Source organism: Aristolochia californica, unplaced genomic scaffold (assembly GCF_029961685.1).
Source record: "Aristolochia californica isolate CCGP_79_NKW_82.1479 unplaced genomic scaffold, dmAriCali1.0.hap1 SCAF_9, whole genome shotgun sequence".
Classification (NCBI taxonomy): domain Eukaryota; kingdom Viridiplantae; phylum Streptophyta; class Magnoliopsida; order Piperales; family Aristolochiaceae; genus Aristolochia; species Aristolochia californica.
Genome location: NW_027182290.1, coordinates 38,185,771 through 38,205,194, shown reverse-complemented (window position 1 = coordinate 38,205,194; position 19,424 = coordinate 38,185,771). Strand labels below are relative to the sequence as shown.

Below are 19,424 nucleotides of genomic sequence, written 5' to 3'. Positions count from 1 at the left end.
CTACAAGGGGTGCAACTTCTAACAGTTCTTTTATGAGAGGTCATAACAAGTTTGTTAAAGAATATAGAGAGGTAAAAAATGTGATCCTCTTGGAGTAACCCCTCCTCTATTTTCTTTAACAAACTTGCTCTGACCTCTTATAAAAGAACAACTAGAAGCAACACCCCATGCAAATGCAAAATTGGCTCCATTTAAAGTTGCATGTTGAATGAACTCCCAAATTGAGACATCTAAAAATTTCCATTGAAAATTTTTGCATGTAGAATGAACTCATTTTAAATTTGCCTGTTGCAAAATTTGCTCTAAAATTGATACTGACAGTGGGAGTTTCTAGATGTTGAAATCTCATGAGAAATAATAGTTAACTTCAATTGGAGCCAAATTTGCATCTACGTGGAGTGTTGCTTCTAATAGTTGTTTAAGAGAGGTGAGAACAAGTTTCTGTGAGAAAATAGAGAGGTCAGAAATGTGATCCTCTTGGAGTAACCCCCCCCCTCTATTTTCTTTAACAAACATGCTCTAGCCTCTCATAAAAGAATTGTTAGAAGAAACACCCTTTGCAGATGCAAAATTGGCTCTAATTGATGTTGCATGTTGAATGAACTCCTAAATAGAGACATCTGGAATTTTCCAGTGCAAAATTTTGCCTGTTGAATGAAATTCAATTGAAGTTACTTGTTGCAAAATTGGCTCAAATTTGATCATAACAGTGGGAATTTCTTGATGTTGCAATCTATTGAAAAGCAATAGTAAACTTCAATTGGAGCCAATTTTGCATTCGCTAGGGATGTTGCTTCTAACTGTTATTTTATGAGAGGTCAAAAAAAAATTGTTAACTAAAATAGAAAGGTCAGAAATGTGAGCCACTTGGAGTAACTCCCTTTCTATTTTCTTTAAAACACTTGCTCTGACATCTCAAAAGGATCTATTAGATGCAACTCCCCTTGGAGATGAAAAATTGGCTCAAAGTGAAGTTGCCTGTTAAATGAACTCCCAAAAAGAGACATCTGGAAATTCCCACAGCCAAAAATTTCCTGTTGAATGAACTCCAATTGAAGTTGCCTATTGCAAAACTGGCTGCAAAAAATATCCTAACAATAGGAATTTCTAGATGTTGCAATCTGATGAGAAGACACAAAGAACTTCAATTGGAGCCAATTTTGCATATGCAAGGGGTGCTGCTTCTAAAAGTTCTTTTATGAGAGGTCATGACAAGTTTGTTAAAGGAATTAGAGAGGTCAAAAATGTGATTCTCTTGGAGTAACCCATCTATTTTCTTTAACAAACTTGCTCTGACCTCTCATAAAAGAATTGCTAGAAGTAACACCCCTTGTAGCTGAAAAAATTGGCTCCAAGTGAAATTCCATGTTGAATAAACTCCCAAATAGAGACATTTGGAAATTCCCACTTCAAAATTTTGTCGGTTGAATGAACTCCAATTGAAGTTATCTGTAGCAAAATTGGCTCCAAAATTGATCCCGACAGTGGAAATTTCTAGATGTCTCAATCTGATGAGATGCAAGAAAGAATTTCAAATGGAGCCAATTTTGCATCAGTAAGGGGTACTGCTTCTTACAGTTCTTTTATGAGAGGTTGTAACAAGTCTATTAAAGGAATTAGAGTGGTCAAAAATGTGATCCTCTTGGAGTAACCTCTCTATTTTCTTTAACAAACTTGCTCTAACCTCTCAAAAAAGAATTGTTAGAAGCAGCACACCTAGCAGATGGAAAATTAGCTCCAAGTGAGGTTACCTATTGAATGAACTCCCAAATAGAGACATCTGAAAATTCCCACTGCAAAAGTTTTCCTATTGAATGAACTCCAATTGAAATTGTCTCTTGCAAAATTGGCTCCAAAATTGATCCTGACAGTGGGAATTTCCACATGTTTCAATCTAATGGGAAGCAGCAAAGAACTTCAATTGGAGCCAATGTTTCATCTGCAAGGGGTGTTGCTTCTAATAGTTCTTTTATGAGAGGTCATAACAAGTTTGTTAAAGAAAATAGAGAGGTCAGAAATGTAATCCTCTTGGAATCACCCCCCTCTATTTTCTTTAACAAACTTGTTATAACCTCTCATAAAAGAACTATTAGAAGCAACACCCCTTGCAGTTGAAAAATTTAGTAAAGCTCAGCTTGTTCATTTCATTCAACCCAATTGTACACATTAAAAATTTCTCTTGATCATTTGTTTTGTTAAAATGGATTTAAGTCTATTCAAGATACTAACCAAAGTTATCACAAGACCTTTTCCTCGAGTATTAAACACTAGACTTTTCTTATGATTATTCTAAAAAGTTCCACATCGGATTTGGAGTAATGGCATGATGTAAACCTTTATAGGATTTACAGACTTGTTATTGCCAAGTGTCCGTGGCCTACGAGTAACGTAGGAAAGGGCCTTCGGCTGGAAGAGGCTTTGGATTCGCATAACATTGATTGCTAGTTCTTCCAGTAGGAAAGGGTCATCGTCTGGAAGAAAAATAGTTCCTTTCGCGCGTTTCCTCCTGCTCGTGGGTTCCATCGTAGTAGTAGAGAGAATTAAAGAATTCGAAGAGATATCTAAACAGATAGTAAGAGAGGCAAAGAGAGATCGCAATAGACAGAGAGAGGCAAAGAGAGCTCGAAATAACTAGAGAAAAAGAGATAAAGATAGATCGAAATAAAGAGAAACAGAGCCTAAGAGATTTCGAAAGAGAGACGCTGGTGAGGATTATGTTCGTTGTAAGTCGAACAAAAGGGCAGAAGAGCGACAGGGAGATCCGGAAACATTGGAAGCCAATCAAAAAGAGAACGCATATATGAGACAAGGAGAGCACGAGGCATTCGTCTGAAAACCTCCGAGTAGCTTTTTGACCGATGTGTCTACTTTTGTAAAAAAAAAATAAACCTTAATAACTTATTTAATATTAGCCTAACTGATCAATCTTAAACTGGTTATTCCCGCGGTGCTTCATGGCTTCTGATACAAAAGGAAAATGCCTCACACTGCATAAAACTTTCATATTAGACTGTAAAACGAAACTGGTTCAGAGCTATGAACTACTATACTAAAAAAAACCCTGTTTACTTCAAAGAAATCTCAGCTATTTGCAGCGGGAAGTTGAGCTTATAAATGGCAACCCAAGGAAAGTACAAGATTCAGATAACTGTAATATTTAAAGAAAGCAGAAAAAGAGAAATTCTTCATTCCTCACATGTTTGGTCTCATGTTTTTCAGTTCAAGTCCCCTTGCCCGAACTTAATTTATGAATATATGTTTCTGGTCTCCATCTCTTAGGTAACTTCTGCTTTCTGCAGAGCTAAATGAGTAAACAACAATCAACAAGAAGAAAGAAGAACAGAGAACAGAGAATTTTATATCAGTATGGTCAAAAAGCAAGTGAGCACGGAGCAAAGCCAATCTCTTCCTCCCCTTAGTTATGCTGTTCAAATAGCCCTTTCCAAATCACTTTCCTGCAGTTCATAGAGAAAACACACACACACACAGAATATAAATATTTTTAGAGAAGTGAGATCAGAGAGAACAAATATGATAAAGAACAAGATGAGTTTAAATATAATATGACAAAGATACCATATATTTAGACTAAAGTAGAACTCAAGAACAACTTTTTCTAGTTATAAAAAATAAAAATAAAATAAAATAAAATAAGCCAAATATTAAAATTCCAGAATTTATTGAAAACATAGGGGTTTAGGGTTCTATAGATGCTGGTCAGCCACCGGTGAGAGCTAGCCGACTTCCTTAGGAAAGTAAACCATAGGTGAAAGGTACTAGGTAATGAGATTGAAGAGGGGGGCAAGAGGATCCACCAGACGAATACAACGGTGCATCTGAAGTAGCCATAAACAGTGCCATTGAGTATGGGGCTGAAGAGATGCAACTTCTAATTCAGAAAGTTGTTAACATCATAAGTAATATCAGATGTGAGAGACCATTCAACTTTAATGGAAGTAATTAAGTTTCTGTGGAAACGAGCTAGTGAGCCATTTGCAGCGAGTGTGTTCCTTCCAATATATCCTCTCATGTGACATGATTTCTTTTAGGGAAAGCTTATGAGCAGATCTAAGGTTAATCTCAATTTCTGAAAGAGCACAAATTTCTTCAATCTGATCCACTAGCTGAATTGAGGACGAAATTTCTTCTATCTTTACTTTGATATTTCCAAACACCAATCTTTACCTGTTTTTGATCTCCTTCTTGAGCAACTTAAGCTTAAGGGACATGTAAGGCACAGAGTTCCAACTATATTAATTGATTTCACCATTCCTGTAAAAGACAATAGGAATTTGATTGTTCAAACCACATTCACCATATACAATTACAAACTTGCCCTTGTAACTTATATCACTCAGTACAGGTCGATCCTCTTCCCATGCTAAACGATTGCAATACCATTTGCAGATTTATTACACAAGACCATTTAAAAACAATATTTATGGACAAATACACTAGTTTCATGATAAATATCCCAATGCCTCCAAGGAAGGTCTTAACTTGTTACTACCCAACTAATGACACAATTGGAGTCGCATTCTACTTCTAAGGGGTTTAAGAAATGATCTTGTAGAGCCTTAACTCATATAGGACAGCATTGATCTCTGCTGAAATAGCTTATTCTCTGTGCATGCCTTGCTCACTATCCCGTGGTGTATTTGGCATGAGCGCAATAATCGGAGATTCAACTCCAAATTCAGCAACATGGAAAGTATTCTCTCTTGCGTTGTGGGTTTGATCTCTAGCTGGTTCCACACCAAGAAGGAATATGCCCCCCAGGCTGGTATTTCCCTTCGCCGAAATTGGAGTCTTCTGGCCCATATGGCAGGTCCTCAGAAGATTCCAGTCATGGCAGTGGCAGGTCCTCAAAAGATTCCAGCCATGGGAGTGTGGGAGCCTCCCCCTAGTGATTGCATTAAGTTGAAATTCGACGGGAGTGCTTTGGGTTGCCCCAAGCAAACGGGTGCGGGTGGTGTCTTCAAAAATCAAAGAGGAGAAACTATTCTTTCCTATGCGGAGTCGGTTGGTATTGCTGACTCCAACACTACTGAAGTGACTGCCCTTCATCATGGATTGAAGAATTTCAAGGACTATCTTCATGGGAAACTGTTGATTGAAGAGGATTCCAAAGTTGTCATTAGTTGGTGCTCCAGTTTGGCCTCTCCCCCTTTGTGCCATTGGCCAATTATTTCCTCTATTACAGACATTGTAACCTCAATTTCTTGTACATGGAAACACATTCCTAGATCCGCTAATTCCTTGGCTGATAGGTAGCAAAATTTGGAACATTCAAACAATCTCTCATTGTTTGGGATAGTTCCCCCTCCTTATAATCTTGCTCTTTTGAGCATGTTAATATAACTCAGCACTATTTAAAAAAAAAAAATAGCATATGTGGGCATATAGACCTTGAAAAAGATAAGGGCAACAAATCCATCATTGCACCTGAAAACTCCACCAATACCCAATGGGCCTAATTTCCCCAAGAAAATTGTAAAAAACTGAGTCTAATACATCCTTGACATTGTGGAGACCAGCTTGCAATATTCAGTTGTATATGACAAGAGACTTTTGTGACCAACAACTTAGATCTTCTTATCATCCCTATTGACACATTAACAAACTCCTTAAAGCTACAGAACCAAGTAATGATATGCTAAAATGATATGCTGAATGGCATTTTTGGTTATCTTCTTTCTAAGAGAAAGCCTTGTTGTGGGACGCCCCAACTAAGTGGTGGGAAGAGTGGCGATGGAGCAGCCAAAGTATGTTGCCATAGATTGTAATTCCCCTGTGTTGATGTGGAAGCCCGTGAGAGTAGTTTTATGCCAATTGATTTTCTACCTAGAGGTCACTTCGAAGAGGCCAAGGAGGGCCTTGACCCGCCTGATCTAATCCAAGGATCCATCTCCAAACCATAGAGCATTGTCAACAAACTGGAGTAGGAGAATGTCAAATCCTGCCAGTCAACCACAGGCAAGAGCCAACCGACTTCCTTAGCCAAGTAAACCATAGATGAAAGATACTCAACAATGAGATTGAAGAGGAGGGAGAGAGGATCCCCCCTGATGAATACCACGGGTGCCTTTGAAGTAGCCATAAATAGTGTAGTTTGAGCATAATGGAGTACGAGGCCGAAGAGAAGCAATTTCTAATCTAGAAACGCTAGCACTCCTGAATCCCATGCGCTCAAGTATATTGTCTAGGAGTTGCCAACTGACTCAGTCAAAGACCTTTTCAAAGTCAATCTTAATAATGAGTTTGGTCTTGCCGGATCTCTTGAAATGATCAATGTTCATGCGCTGCCATCACTGAGTCGAGGATGTTGCACTCTTTAATGAAAACACCTGACCTTGATGAATGATCATCGAGAGAGTAGCCTTAAACTGGTGAGCAAGAATTTTGGTAATGATCTAATAAGGGTTGGAGAAGAGACTAATGGGTCTAAAATCCATTAGGTGCCCCACAACGACTTTTTTGGGAATGAAGGCGATGAAAGAGATACCCATGGATCGATAGGTTATTCCCTTAGGAAAGAAACTTCAGACCATGTTGAGGCAGTTATTTTTGATGCTCGACCAACATCTTCGATAGAATTCGCCATTAAATCCATTCAGATTAGCGGCACAGTCGGATGGCAAGCCAATTGCAGTAGCTTCAATTTCTCTAGTGGAGAAAGGAAGCTCGAAAAGAGAAGTGTAGTGAGAGATTTTGGAGAATTTTATATGTTGAATCGTGGGGCGGTTAGGACACTCCTCCATGAGAACTGCAAAAAAACTAATGATAGCGTTAGTAATGGAAGTCCTATCCGAAGTTACCTCAGTTGATGCATAAAGAGGTAATTCGGTTAATCCTTCTGGTAAGGCAATGGCATAGAAGAATTTAATGTTTCCATCGCCTTCAGCCAGCCATCTAAATCAGGGCCATTGTTTCCATTGGATATGATCAAGGATGGAAATAGATCAGAATTTGTCGAGGAGAGTGATTCGGTGTGCGATGAAGGGCAATGAGAAGAGAGCAAGATAGGGAGCAGCAACTTTTTTTTTTTTTTTAAGTGATGCTGATTTTTATTAAGGCAAAAGCTCAAAAGGGCAAATTACAAAGGAGGGGAGCCTTCCCAAACAATGAGAGATTGTTGGGAAGTTCCAAATTTTGCCAATTTATCAGCCAAAGAGTTGGCTGATCTAGGAAGTGTTGCAAATTGTAACATTGTCTAATATATCCATGCACCTCAAGAAAATGTTCCAACAAAAAGTAGTACAGAGAAATTTGTTTGTTGAATTTAGAGTTGCAAGGTAAAAAGCCACTAGCTCTCAAGTCGGAAGCCACTAGTTGCATGTTTCGTAAAGTTGAAATAGTACATTGTCCATGTAGGTTTTCCAATTTCTCGACTATTAATATAAAATATGCACATGATAATAATGCAACTCTAAAAAAAAATTAATGTTTTTTTGCCTTCAACTACAACAAAAATGAAATTTATTCACAAACACCCACTAAAAAATTAGGAAATTCGTATTGAATCCAATTTGTTTTAAAGATGATTTTCATGATTTATGGCCCTTTGTCCTTCATTAAAAAAAATTATGGGCCTTTGTTACATTTTATAATAGGTTGCTCTATAATCAAATTCTAGTGAAGTATCAATTCCAAATTAGTAAGAAATAATAACAAAAAAGAGAGTGAAAACCAAAGAGAGGCATCAAGAGGTACTTACATCCGATTGCTTCTCCATAACTCTCACCCTCTTTTTGGGCTGCCGAGGTCGCTTAGATCCTGTCAAGAAGAAGATATCCTCTTCAATCTACTCTTTAGACAACGCAACTGGGAACTTCCTCCTCTCCATCTTCTCTATGTTCTTGTCCTGGATATTGCATGGTTTTCCGACGGTGAGGGCTAAACCTTTTAGGACTCCTTTGCATCACCACTATCCAAATCGATAGGTACCGAAAGACCATCATCGTTGAGAAGCCACACGAAATCCACTTGCACGATAAATTTTCACCTGAGAATGGTCCAATGAGCATGTATCGAACACGCAATCCAAGACGTTAGAGGAATAGTCAAGTTGTGCCAAATGAATCTTATTTTTTAGCAACTAGGTTCTAGAAAAACCACTTTACTATTAGCTCTATCTGGGAACCTCGACAAAGAATTGAAGGTCTTTGGTAGAGCAACTTATCTTAAACTATCTCTGTAGTCTTCAAAGTCGAACGCAGCTTGTTGAATCATCTCCTCTATCCTGGCAAACTCCATCTCAGGCATATCCAACACCGCCTCCGCATAGACTCATCCTCGGTAGCTTAACAGCAGCCTTAAAATGAAATAATTGATTGCTGCTTTTGATGATATTTGGATGCATCAGAGGTATGTTAAAAGCTGGAATACACTCTATGGCTCATTGACTAATCCAAAGAATAGGCCGATGAAGATGGGGCATTTAATTTTTGAGATCTTGCAAGCTTCAAATCAGTATCAAGTTGTTGCTAAGGGTACTGAAGTTCTTTTAGACTTAATGAATCAAGGTTTTCACCCATATAGTGCCTGCATTGTACATTATCGTTCAGTATTCTTGTAGAGCCTCAAGTTTAGCTTTGAGTTTGCCATATTCCAGATACCAACCTCCCTTCAAAGCATGCAAAAAGGAAGAAAGTTTCATGTTTCGATTCATTTAAAGAAATACACTCTTTTTGGTACGTTTTTAAGGCTTTAGCCAAAGAGAGGACTGTAACAGGAGACGCAAAAGTGGGGGGAGTGAGAAGTGGGAAATACCTCGGATTCAGGATCCGTTGCAGTAAGTTGTCACTCGGTATATGAATTTCTCTCGTATCGTTCTAGAATTCTGGCCATATTATCAGATATCGAAACTCTCAAGTTAAAGTGGTGCTGCAAACTGTAACATTGTCTAATATATCCATTCACCTCAGGAAAATGTTCTCAACTATTCATATTAAATATGCACTTAATAATAATGCAACTTCACAAAAAAATTAAGCAAAAAAATTAATGTTTTTTTGCCTTCCAACTACAATAAAAATGAAATTTAAGCACAAACATCCACTAAAAATTTAGGAAATACGTATTGATACCGATTTGTTTTAAAGATAACCTTCAAGTATAGCCCTTTGTTGTATTTTCAAAGAGGATGCTCTACAATCAAAATGCAGTGAAGTATCAGTTCCAAATTAGTAAGAGATAATAACAACAAAAGAGAGCAAAAAACAAAGAGAGGCATCAAGAGGTGGTTACATCCTATTGCTTCTGTATAACTCTCACCCTCTTCTTGGGCTGCCGAGGTGGCTTTCATCCTGTCATGATGAAGAAATCCTCATCTCCTCTTTACACAACACAACTGAGAACTTCATCCTCTCCACCTTCTCTTAGTTCTTGTCTGCCGCCAAGGTTCTCAGGCGAGTGGATATCGCATTGTTTTCCAATGATGGGGGCCAACCCTTTTAGGACTACTCCGCATCAACACTATCCAAATCGATAGGTACCCGAAGGCTATCACCTTCGAGAAGCCACACGAAATCCACCTGCTAGAGAACCTTGGCGGCGGACAAGAACGGAGAGAAGAAGGAAGTTCTCAGTTGCATTGTCTAAAAAGGAGATTGAAGAGGATTTCTTGATCATGACAGGATGTAAGCCACCTCAGCAGCCCAAGAAGAGGGCGAGAGTTATACAGAAGCAATAGGATGTAAGCACCTCTTGATGCCTCTCTTTGGTTTTCACTCCCTTTTATTGTTATTATTTCTTACTAATTTGGAACCGATACTTCACTAAATTTTGATTATAGAGCATCGTATTTGAAAATGCAACAAAGGGCCATACTTGAAAGTTATTTTTAAAACAAATCGGTAACGATACGTATTTCCTAAATTTTTAGTGGGTGTTTGTGAATAAATTTTATTTTTGTTGTACTTGAAGGCAAAAAAACATTAATTGTTTTGGTTTTTTTTTGTAAAGTTGCATTATTATCAAGTGCATATTTAATATGAAGAGTTGAGAAATTGGAAAACCCACATTGGACAATGTCCTATTTCTAGTTTATTGCAACTTGAGACCTAGTGGCTCTCTACCCTGCAGCTCTAAATTCAACAAACAAATTTCTCTGTCCTACTTTTCTTTTGGAACATTTCCTGAGGTGAATGGATATATTAGACAATGTTACAGTTTGCAACACCACTTTAACTTAGAGTTTCGATATCTGATAATATGGCCAGAATTCTAGAACGATACGAGAAATATTCATATACCGAGCGACAACTTACTGCAACGGATCCTGAATCCAAGGTATTTCTAACTTCTCACTCCCCCCACTTTTGCGTCTCCTGTTATAGTCCTCTCTCCGGCTAAAGCCGTAAAAACATACCAAAAAGAGATTATTTCTATAAATGAATAGAAACATGAAACTTTCCTCCTTTTTCCTTCTTTCAAGCTTTCTGCTACCAAACTAACAGCAGCAACAGCTCACTCCCACGGGTAGCCGACTCATACAAACAGTGATCCAACCTCCAACTTAAATTTCTTTCAACTAGGAAGAACTGAAACCGCTTAAATAACATTTTTCTTCCCTATTTTTTGTGCTCTCTTTTGAAATAAAATCATGACCATTTAAAAAAAATACTCCATTGGAATTCAGTTGCAGGATCGGCTTTGGGGTCACGTTTGGGCCATTGCCAATGTCTACGGTCCCACAAAATATCGGGACTGTGCTGTTTTCTGGAAGGAATTGCTGAACCTGCTCCAGCTCTGGGGCCTTCCCTGGATTCTAGCGGGTGACTTCAATGCAATTCGATTTGCCACGAAAAATCTCCTCCAGCAAACAGAATAACCTCCATGATGAGGGCTTTCGCTGACCTCGTTGGCAGCCCAGAGTTGACAGAGATCCCCTCTCAAGGAAGATGTTCACATGGACAATGGACAGCAACCCACTATCCTCTCAAAGTTGGACCGATTCCATGCAAATCCTAACTGGCTTCAACTCAACAACAACACTTCTGAAAAGGTTCTGAACAAGGCATGCTCCGACCATTGGCCGATCCTCAACGATACAAATTCCCAGCCTTGGGGTAGCTCACCCTTCCATTTTGAGAACGTATGGCTTCTGGATCCTGAGTTGGACACAAATTTTACGAATTGGTGGCTTTCCCTTCCAGCCAATCCCAATCCCTATTGGAATTTTCCTCTCAAACTGAAATTGCTCAAAGCTAGTATGAAGTCTTGGTCTTCTCAGCACCAATCTGCAGCTGCCAGCAGGAACAACTCCCTCCTCGGGCAAATCTCCGAGCTCAACCTCCTCGAGGAACAAAGGTCTCTCTCTGCCACTGAACTTACTCTCCGCAATGATCTCACTCGTGATTTCTAGGACATTTCCTATAATGGAACTATTCACTAGAAGCAAAGAGCCAGATACCGCTGGTGGTCCGATGGAGACGAAAATACAAAATTCTTCCAATCTATCGCCTCAGCCAGGAGGAGAGCTAAGCGAATCACCTCCCTTAACATCAAGGGCCAGGTGAGTTCGGATAGACTCCATTACTAATGCTATTGTGAAGTTTTTTTGTAGAACTTTATATTGTGGAAGGGTTCGATCGGCCGATGTTTCAGCAACTTCAGTATCAACATATCAGCACCAATATGGCCAACCATTTGGAAATTCCTTTCTCCCACTCTAAGATTGATGTTGCTGCCCTCAGTTTGCCTAATGATAGTGCCCCCTGACCTGATGCCTTCAACAGGGAATTTTACCGCCATTGCTGGCCGACAATCCGAGAGGATGTCTATGCCTCTGCCAACAATTTCCACCATTGCGACGTTACTTACGGGGAATTGGAGTCATCGTTCATTACCTTGGTTCCTATAAAAACCAACATTGAACACCCCTCATGACTTCCAACCCATCAGCCTCACCACCAGCACCTATAAAATTATTGCTTGACTTTTGGCTAATAGAATCAGGAAGGTCCTACCGCATATTATTCACCCTTGTTAGGGTGCTTTCATCCACAGTCAAAACATTCTCGACTTAGTATTGGCTGCGCATGAGCTTCTCAACTCTTTCAAGCACTTCAAACTTCCAAGATTTGCTCTCAAACTAGATTTTGAGAAGGCATTTGACCACGTCAATTAGAAGCTCCTGAAATATCTTTTCAGGTGAATGGGCTTTGGAACCCATTGGCGTGTTTGGACGCGTAGTTGTGTATCCTCGGCATCCTACTCCATTCTGGTTAATGGCATTTCTTGCGGTCGTTTTCATGGCACCCGGGGGATCAGACACCCTTATCGCCTTTCCATTTCACCATTGTCGCAAAATATCTTTCAACGATGGTCCAGCACGCCAAGAGTATTGGATGGCTCTCCTCCATCTCAAACCACCTTGACCAACACATTGTTATTCTACAATATGTCAAAACACCATCCTCTTTGGAGAAGGCATTATGGAGGTAGCTGTCAAGTTCAAAGCTTTGTTGAACCTATTCGAGCTCTCCTCTGGCCAAAAAGTCAGTTGGGCAAAGTCCTCCATCACGGGTTATAACATTAAGCAGAGTACTCCTCATTCTATGGATTATCTCGGCTGCAGAATTGCATACCTTCCCAGCACCTAAATCGGTCTCCCGCTGACTAACTCTACCCATAGATACCCCCATGGAAGTTAATCATAATCTACAAGACACCCAAAGTCCTACACTCAAGGATAAAACTCAATACCAACGATTAGTAGGTAAACTGATTTATGCTACAATTACCAGGCCAGATATCCCATTTGTTATGGGAGTTGTGAGCAATTCATGGAAAAGCCTTAGAAAGTTCATTTAGAAGCTACTCAGAGAATTTTGAAGTACTTGAAGGGTGAACTTGGAAAGGGTCTTTTGTATACTCAGAATAGGAAAGTTGATGTACTTGGGTATTCCGATGCCGATTATGCTAGGTGTAAGATGGATAGACGTTCTACGCCAGGCTATTGTTGTTTTGTTGGAGGCAACCTGGTAAGCTAGAAAAGTAAGAAATAGACAGTAGTGGCTATGTCAAGTACATAGGCCGAGTATCAAACAATGGCTCGTACAGTTATTGAGCTTATGTGGATTAAGTCTGTGCTTCTTGAGTTTGGTTTGAAGTTATTTGACCCTATGGTTATGAATTGTGATAACAAGGCAACCATTTTTATTGCCAGTAATCCTGTATTCAATGAGAGAATGAAACATATATAGGTTGGCTGCCGCATCATTAGAGATACAGTTATGTAGGGGAAGGTAGTAACACCTTATGTGAAGTCTTCAGACCAATTGGGAGATATATTTACTAAGTCTTCGGGAAAACGTGAACATGTAACCATTAGCGACAAGCTGGGATTGTTTAATATCTACTCTCAAGTTTGAGGGGGGATGTTAAAATACATATTTTGGTCATTTTCCATATTTTCCACATTACATTTTTCTCTTATAGTATGGCTATTAGACTGAGAATGTCTAATTTTATCTCTAGTTAAATTTTCATTTAATTTAGACATGTATTTTAGGAGATATGTAATTTTGAGTATTGAGGGGCATTTTAGTCCTTTTGTAAATTTTCGCTTAAACTTTTGTAAGTACTCGGATTCCAAGGCAGCAAAGCAACTCTTCTTCTAGAACTCTTTTTCCTCTTCTATTTTCTCCCCAAATCACATATTTTTCATGATGGACAGAGTGAAGAACTGGCCAAACAATTTCAGACTAAAGACGGGTTCAATAAGAATTTTCTGGGCATCGAAGTAGCTAGAAGCAAGGCAGGCCTTATATTGACACAAAGGAAATATATCACAGAAATGTTTCAAGAGTATGGGTTGTGGGGTGCTAAGCCAGTTGAGACTACTCCCATGGAAGTTGGTCATGAACTTCATGATGGACAAAGTGAAGAACTCCACGATGTCCGCCGAAGAGAATTGGAGGATTAGGAATTAAAATCTTAAGGTAATGAATCAAGCATTCCTAACAAAATGGCTTTGGAGATTCTCGGTGGAGAAGACAGCTTAATGAAAAAGAATGATAGTAGCCAAATACATTTTGTGGGAAGAATCATGGTTTCCTAAAAACACATCATCACGAAGAACCTCAAGTTTTTGGCTGACATTGTCACAAGGAGCTCTATACCAAAAATCTGAGATTTCATGTCAAGGGAGGAGAAGTTCTGGACAGATGTTTGGGTGGGGAAAAGCATTAAATTTCTCTTCTTCAAATTGGCCTTAAAAAATATACCTCTTCAGTAAGGAATTGGCATCTATAAAAATGATTTACTCTAATTCCATCAGCAAGAGAATAACTTTTGAAATACAATGGAAATCCAATGAATCAAATCATAATCCAAATTCAACAAATTGATGATGTCTCAAGGATCCATTGCAGTAAGTTGTCGCTTGGTATACAATTATCTCTCGTATCGTTCCAGAATCCTGGCCATACTATCAGATATTGAAACTCTCAAGTTAAAATGGTGTTGCAAACTTAAACATTATCTAATATATCCATTCACCTAAGGAAAAATGATCCAAAAGAAAAAGTAAGATAAAGAGAACGGTTTGTTGAATATAGAGATGTAGGGAAGAAAACCACTAGCTCTCAAGTTGCAAGCCACTAGCTGCATGTTTCGTAAACTTGAAATAGTACATTGTCCAATGTGGGTTTTCCAATTTCTCAACCATTAATATTAAATATGCACATCATAATAATGCAACTTCTACAAAAAAAAAAAAAAAAAAATTGCCTTCAACTACAACAAAAATGAAATTTATTTACAAACACCCACTAAAAAGTTAGGAAATACATATTGATACCAATTTGTTTTAAAGATAACTTTCAAGTATGGCCCTTTGTCCTTCATCAAAAAAAAGTATGGCCCTTTGTTGAATTTTCAAATAGGATGCTCTATAATGAAAATGTAGTGAAGTATCAGTTCCAAATTAGTAAGAAATAATAACAATAAAAAGGAGCAAAAACCAAAGAGAGGCATCAGGAAGTGCTTACATCCTATTGCTTTTGTATAACTCTCGCCCTCTTCTTGGGCTTCCGAGGTGGCTTACATCCTGTCAAGATGAAGAAACTCTCTTCAATCTCCTCTTTAGACAACACAACTAAGAACTTCCTCCTCTCTTTCTTCTCTCCGTTCTTGTTCGGCACCAAAGTTCTCAAGCGAGTGGATATCCGGATTTTGAATATCTGAATATTTGCCAACGAATTGGGTTCGGTATTGTAATATCCGAACCAATTCCAATCCATTTACAGCCCTAACCATAGCACCATCTTCTCATGTAAATTTCCAAATAAAAAGTAATCCATATAGAATTACTAAATATGGAGAACGAACAAATTTAAAAATCTGGAGAAAAGAAGGAAAAAAACTAAAAAAATTTATACTAAATATTTGGTTTCACAAATTGACAAACATTTGTTGAAATGCAATAATACAACCTCAACACCAAAAAACAAATGGCAACAAGAGGACACAATGCTGTAGTAATCATCAAAACAGTAAAAGAATACAGAAATCATCATTCTATTGGGAGAAAGATAGCAATTTATTCCATTAAAGAAGTTTTGAAGATTGTAGGCTGTCCTGTGAGTGAAAAAATTAAGATAAAAGGCCATTCTCATTGTAGTCCAACAGTTAGATAAAGTCCAAGATGTTCTAAAACCAAACCCCTTATCCTATAATAAACCATCAAAACATAGAACCAGGGATAAACATCACAAGAACATAAATCAGACAAACATAAAACTGAAATATCTAATAAAAATTTTGAAATTTTCAGTTAGTTAGTTGAATTAAAAAATTAACATTAAAATGGAATTCCATATCCTATCTAAAGAAGTGAAAAAACAAACAGAATTAAAGGATCTTTGACCAGAATTGTGAGGAGAAGTCAGCAGCAAAAATAAAATAAAATAAATTAGACAAACTTGTAAAATGATTTAAGAATCGTGAACAAAAAGATCATAAAAGTAATATAGAACCCAAGAATGACATTGACTTAAAAAATTTAAAGCTTGACAATTTTGTTGGTTAGCCTGGTCTCTTATTTAGCTTCTCAGTTCCAAATTGCATACTCCATTCACAGGGCAAGGGTGGAGTGCATTAAAGTACAGATCAGAAAGATTAAAAAGAAAGCAAAAGACTCGCTTGGACTATTGTTATAAGCATATTTAGACAAAGTAAAAAATATGAAATTACAGAAACAGAAAAAAGAGAGATTTTCGGAAAATAATTTTTCAAGGACATAATCAGCATATACAAAACAGGATTTCAGAAAATCAAGGAGATAATCACTAAATAAAACTGTTTGATGAAAGAAAATGTTCACTAAAGTTTGCAGTTGGTCATAGAAAGGGCAGTCCGTGCAAGAATATTGGTAGCAAGTCTGTGTAGAGACAGAGCTAGGCAGTGAGAGGATAGAGCATAGAAGCCAGCAGCAAAGAGAAGTACTGAAGACTGCATCCTTAGTTCTACTAAAAATCAGATACTTCTAATGATAAAAATTACAAGAGAAACAAAAAAGAAAATATAAAAACATTCTCTAATTGCCATAGAGATCTAGCATTATGCCTATTATTCTTGTACGGTTTATTATTTATGTTCAAACAATTTAGAATAAGGTCATAGAAATCTAATATACACATTCAATACCAAACTGCCAGTTTGGAACTTGAGCAATCTCAGTGACATAGGAGTTGAAAGAAAACTTAAATATTTCCTCACTCCAACATAGAAATAGAAAAAAACTCAATTCATAACCATTTGTAATTTACTCTCGTGACTCGTCCATAAAAAATTTATAACAAATTTGTAAACACTCCTTTGAGGAATCAAGCTCGTTCCTAAAAAAGTTCAGTCCCCTGTTATTGTTGAAGGAAATGACAATTGTCTCAAATTCAATAAATCTCCATTCCGGCACAAACATCCATCAGTTACATAAGCAGTTCATGAGCATTTATTCGAGCATTCCCACTCACGGCCTTTAGAAAAGGCAGCAAAGATAAGTCCTGAAGAGGGAAATTAGGCAGAGAGATCAAAGGAGGAGGAAAAAGAAATACCTGATGGTCTTCGATTCGTCCAGAAGCTGTTTGAGAACTGTCTTCGTTTCAAATTGGCACCAGTTCGAAACATAAAGAAGAGAAAAGGCAGGGAGAAGAGAGAAATTAGGAGAACTGTGAGAAAGATAAAAATGACACGTTTACGGAGAAGTTTGGTGAAGGTTTAAACAGCAAATGGGTTTTCCCTGCAAATGCTGCATAACGAAAAAAGACTATAACAATATAAAAGATACGCCAGAATACTCCAACAAGAAAAGGGGGATTTAAACAACGCAAAGCAAACCAAATGAGAAAGAAGGCAGAAAAAGGGTAAGCCAGAACACAAAAAAAAACAAAAAAATATTTTCGCAAATCAGAAGCATATGAGAGACGAAGAATGAAGAACGTAACATGGCATGAAAGAGAGAACTAAAATGAGGAGAAGTCCGGCAGAGGGAAATTAGAAAGAGAGACAAAGCAGAAGGAGGAGAACCATACCTCATAATCTTCAGCGTGCTCCTTCCAAAAGCTGTTCGAGGAGAACAAAACCTCTCTTCGGTTAAGAAGAGAGACCGTGTAGGATAAAAAATGAGGAGAAGAAAGAAAGATAAAAGCAAGGAGAAGAGAGAAAAAAGGAGCAGAAACGGAGGAAGAAAAAAAGGGCAGAGAGAAGAGAACAGGAGAATCGTCGCTGGAGAAAAAGAAGAGGGTGGGAAAGAAACAGGAAGAACCCGCAAGAAGCAAAGTTGGAAACTCGGAGCCCGGTAAGCTGATTTACTGGATTAATCGCCGTAACCTCTCTTCGATTAAGAAGAGAGACAGTATAGGATAAAAATGAGGAGAAGAAAGAAAGAGAAAAGCAGGGAGAAGAGAGAAGAAAGGAGCAGAAACGGAGGAAGAAAAAAAAAGGGCAGAGAGAAGAGAACAGGAGAATCGTCGCCGGAGAAAAAGAAGAGGGTGGGAAAGAAATAGGAAGAACGCGCAAGAAGCAAAGTCGGAAACTCGGACCCGGTTAGCCGATTTACTGGAAAAATCGCCATACCCAGGTTAGCCTGTTGGTTTATGATATTTATAACACCGACACAGGGATTGGTTTTTGACTGTTCATCCGGATGGTGTGGTTCGAATTTTATAACAGAATTTTATATGTTCAATTTAGCAATTTTTTTGAATGTTAATTAGACACAACCAACTCTAACCCATAATGAGTCTTGAACCCAAGTCATATTACAAAAAAGCCATCAACTTCATGTTCACTAATGATATGTATTACATATATAAAAGAAAAAAATGAATTAACTTTAAGTTCACCTGTGCATCCAAAATATAATTTATTTATTTATTTTTTTTTATTTTTTTATACATGATTGAAGTAAAATTAATATTTTAAAAATATATTTTTATTTTTAAATAATAAAATAGTGATAATATTATGATTGTAAATATAATGAGGTTAATGATATTCTTGTAAATAATATAGATTTTTTTTCCAAAAAGGAAAAACTTGGGTGGTGGCTAGACATAAATAAATAAATAAATATATATATATATATATATATATATATATATATATATATATATATAGAGAGAGAGAGAGAGAGAGAGAGAGAGAGAGAGAGAGAGAGAGAAATTGATATACACTTAGTGCAAAAAGTATGAAACGGTTATTCTGACCGTATGATCTTGATCAATGGTAAAAACTTCAGCTCGTTGTTTGCTCTCATTCCCTCCCACCCTTCACTTGTGAAGCCTTTGCCTCTTCCTCGCCTCTTCCTCTTCCTCTTCCTCTCCAGCTGCTTCGACTCTCCTAGTGATAATCTCTACTTCACCATCACCGAAACCCTTGGTTCCATGTTCACTAGAGATGACCTTATAATTATGTTTTGCTAGATCGTGTAACAAATTGGTGGAAACACATTGGGCAAAATATGTGGGATCAAACTTATTCGGTCTCCAAGGTTGCATTTGAATCAGTTGGGAGGTTGTTTCAAAAGTTTGATTCGAAAATTATTTGGTCGATAAGCTTATAGATAGTAAAAAATATTAGCTATAAAATCGAATTGGGTTGCTTATATTGTGGATTTTGTTTGGAAGAAGAGGAATGCTTTAATGACAAAGTCTTTTGTTCTTCAAATAGAAAGTTTTTGTGTCACGATTTTTCCTATTGTTAATGCAACAAAGATTGTGGCTTTAGGTGTTGTGGAGGTCTACCAGAAGCTCTCTAGTAGTAATAGAGTATTGGTTGTGTGCTCAACTCGAACAGTGCAGAGAGGTTTATGGGTATTTATGATGTGTTTTCACATCTGGTGCACTTCCTAGGTTCAATAGACTTTTGCATTGATATTTGAAGTCGGGATTAATATGTTGTCTTTGGCTGATGTT

At 37.7% G+C, this 19,424-nt stretch overlaps 1 long non-coding RNA gene across 3 annotated transcripts; it reads right to left on the bottom strand.

The window, feature by feature from the left end:
• Positions 1-3,088: 3,088 nt before the first annotated feature.
• Positions 3,089-18,058, bottom strand: LOC137941604 (uncharacterized). Of its 3 annotated transcripts, none has more exons than XR_011110418.1 (4): positions 17,541-18,058; positions 17,064-17,257; positions 15,000-15,259; positions 3,089-3,455 (listed from the first exon to the last, which is right to left on the bottom strand). It is a non-coding gene; the product is annotated as an uncharacterized lncRNA (long non-coding RNA). The 3 variants fall into 3 exon arrangements; XR_011110419.1 differs by having other exon boundaries at positions 17,064-17,104; XR_011110417.1 differs by having other exon boundaries at positions 17,064-17,100.
• Between the last annotated feature and the right edge of the window lie 1,366 nt (positions 18,059-19,424).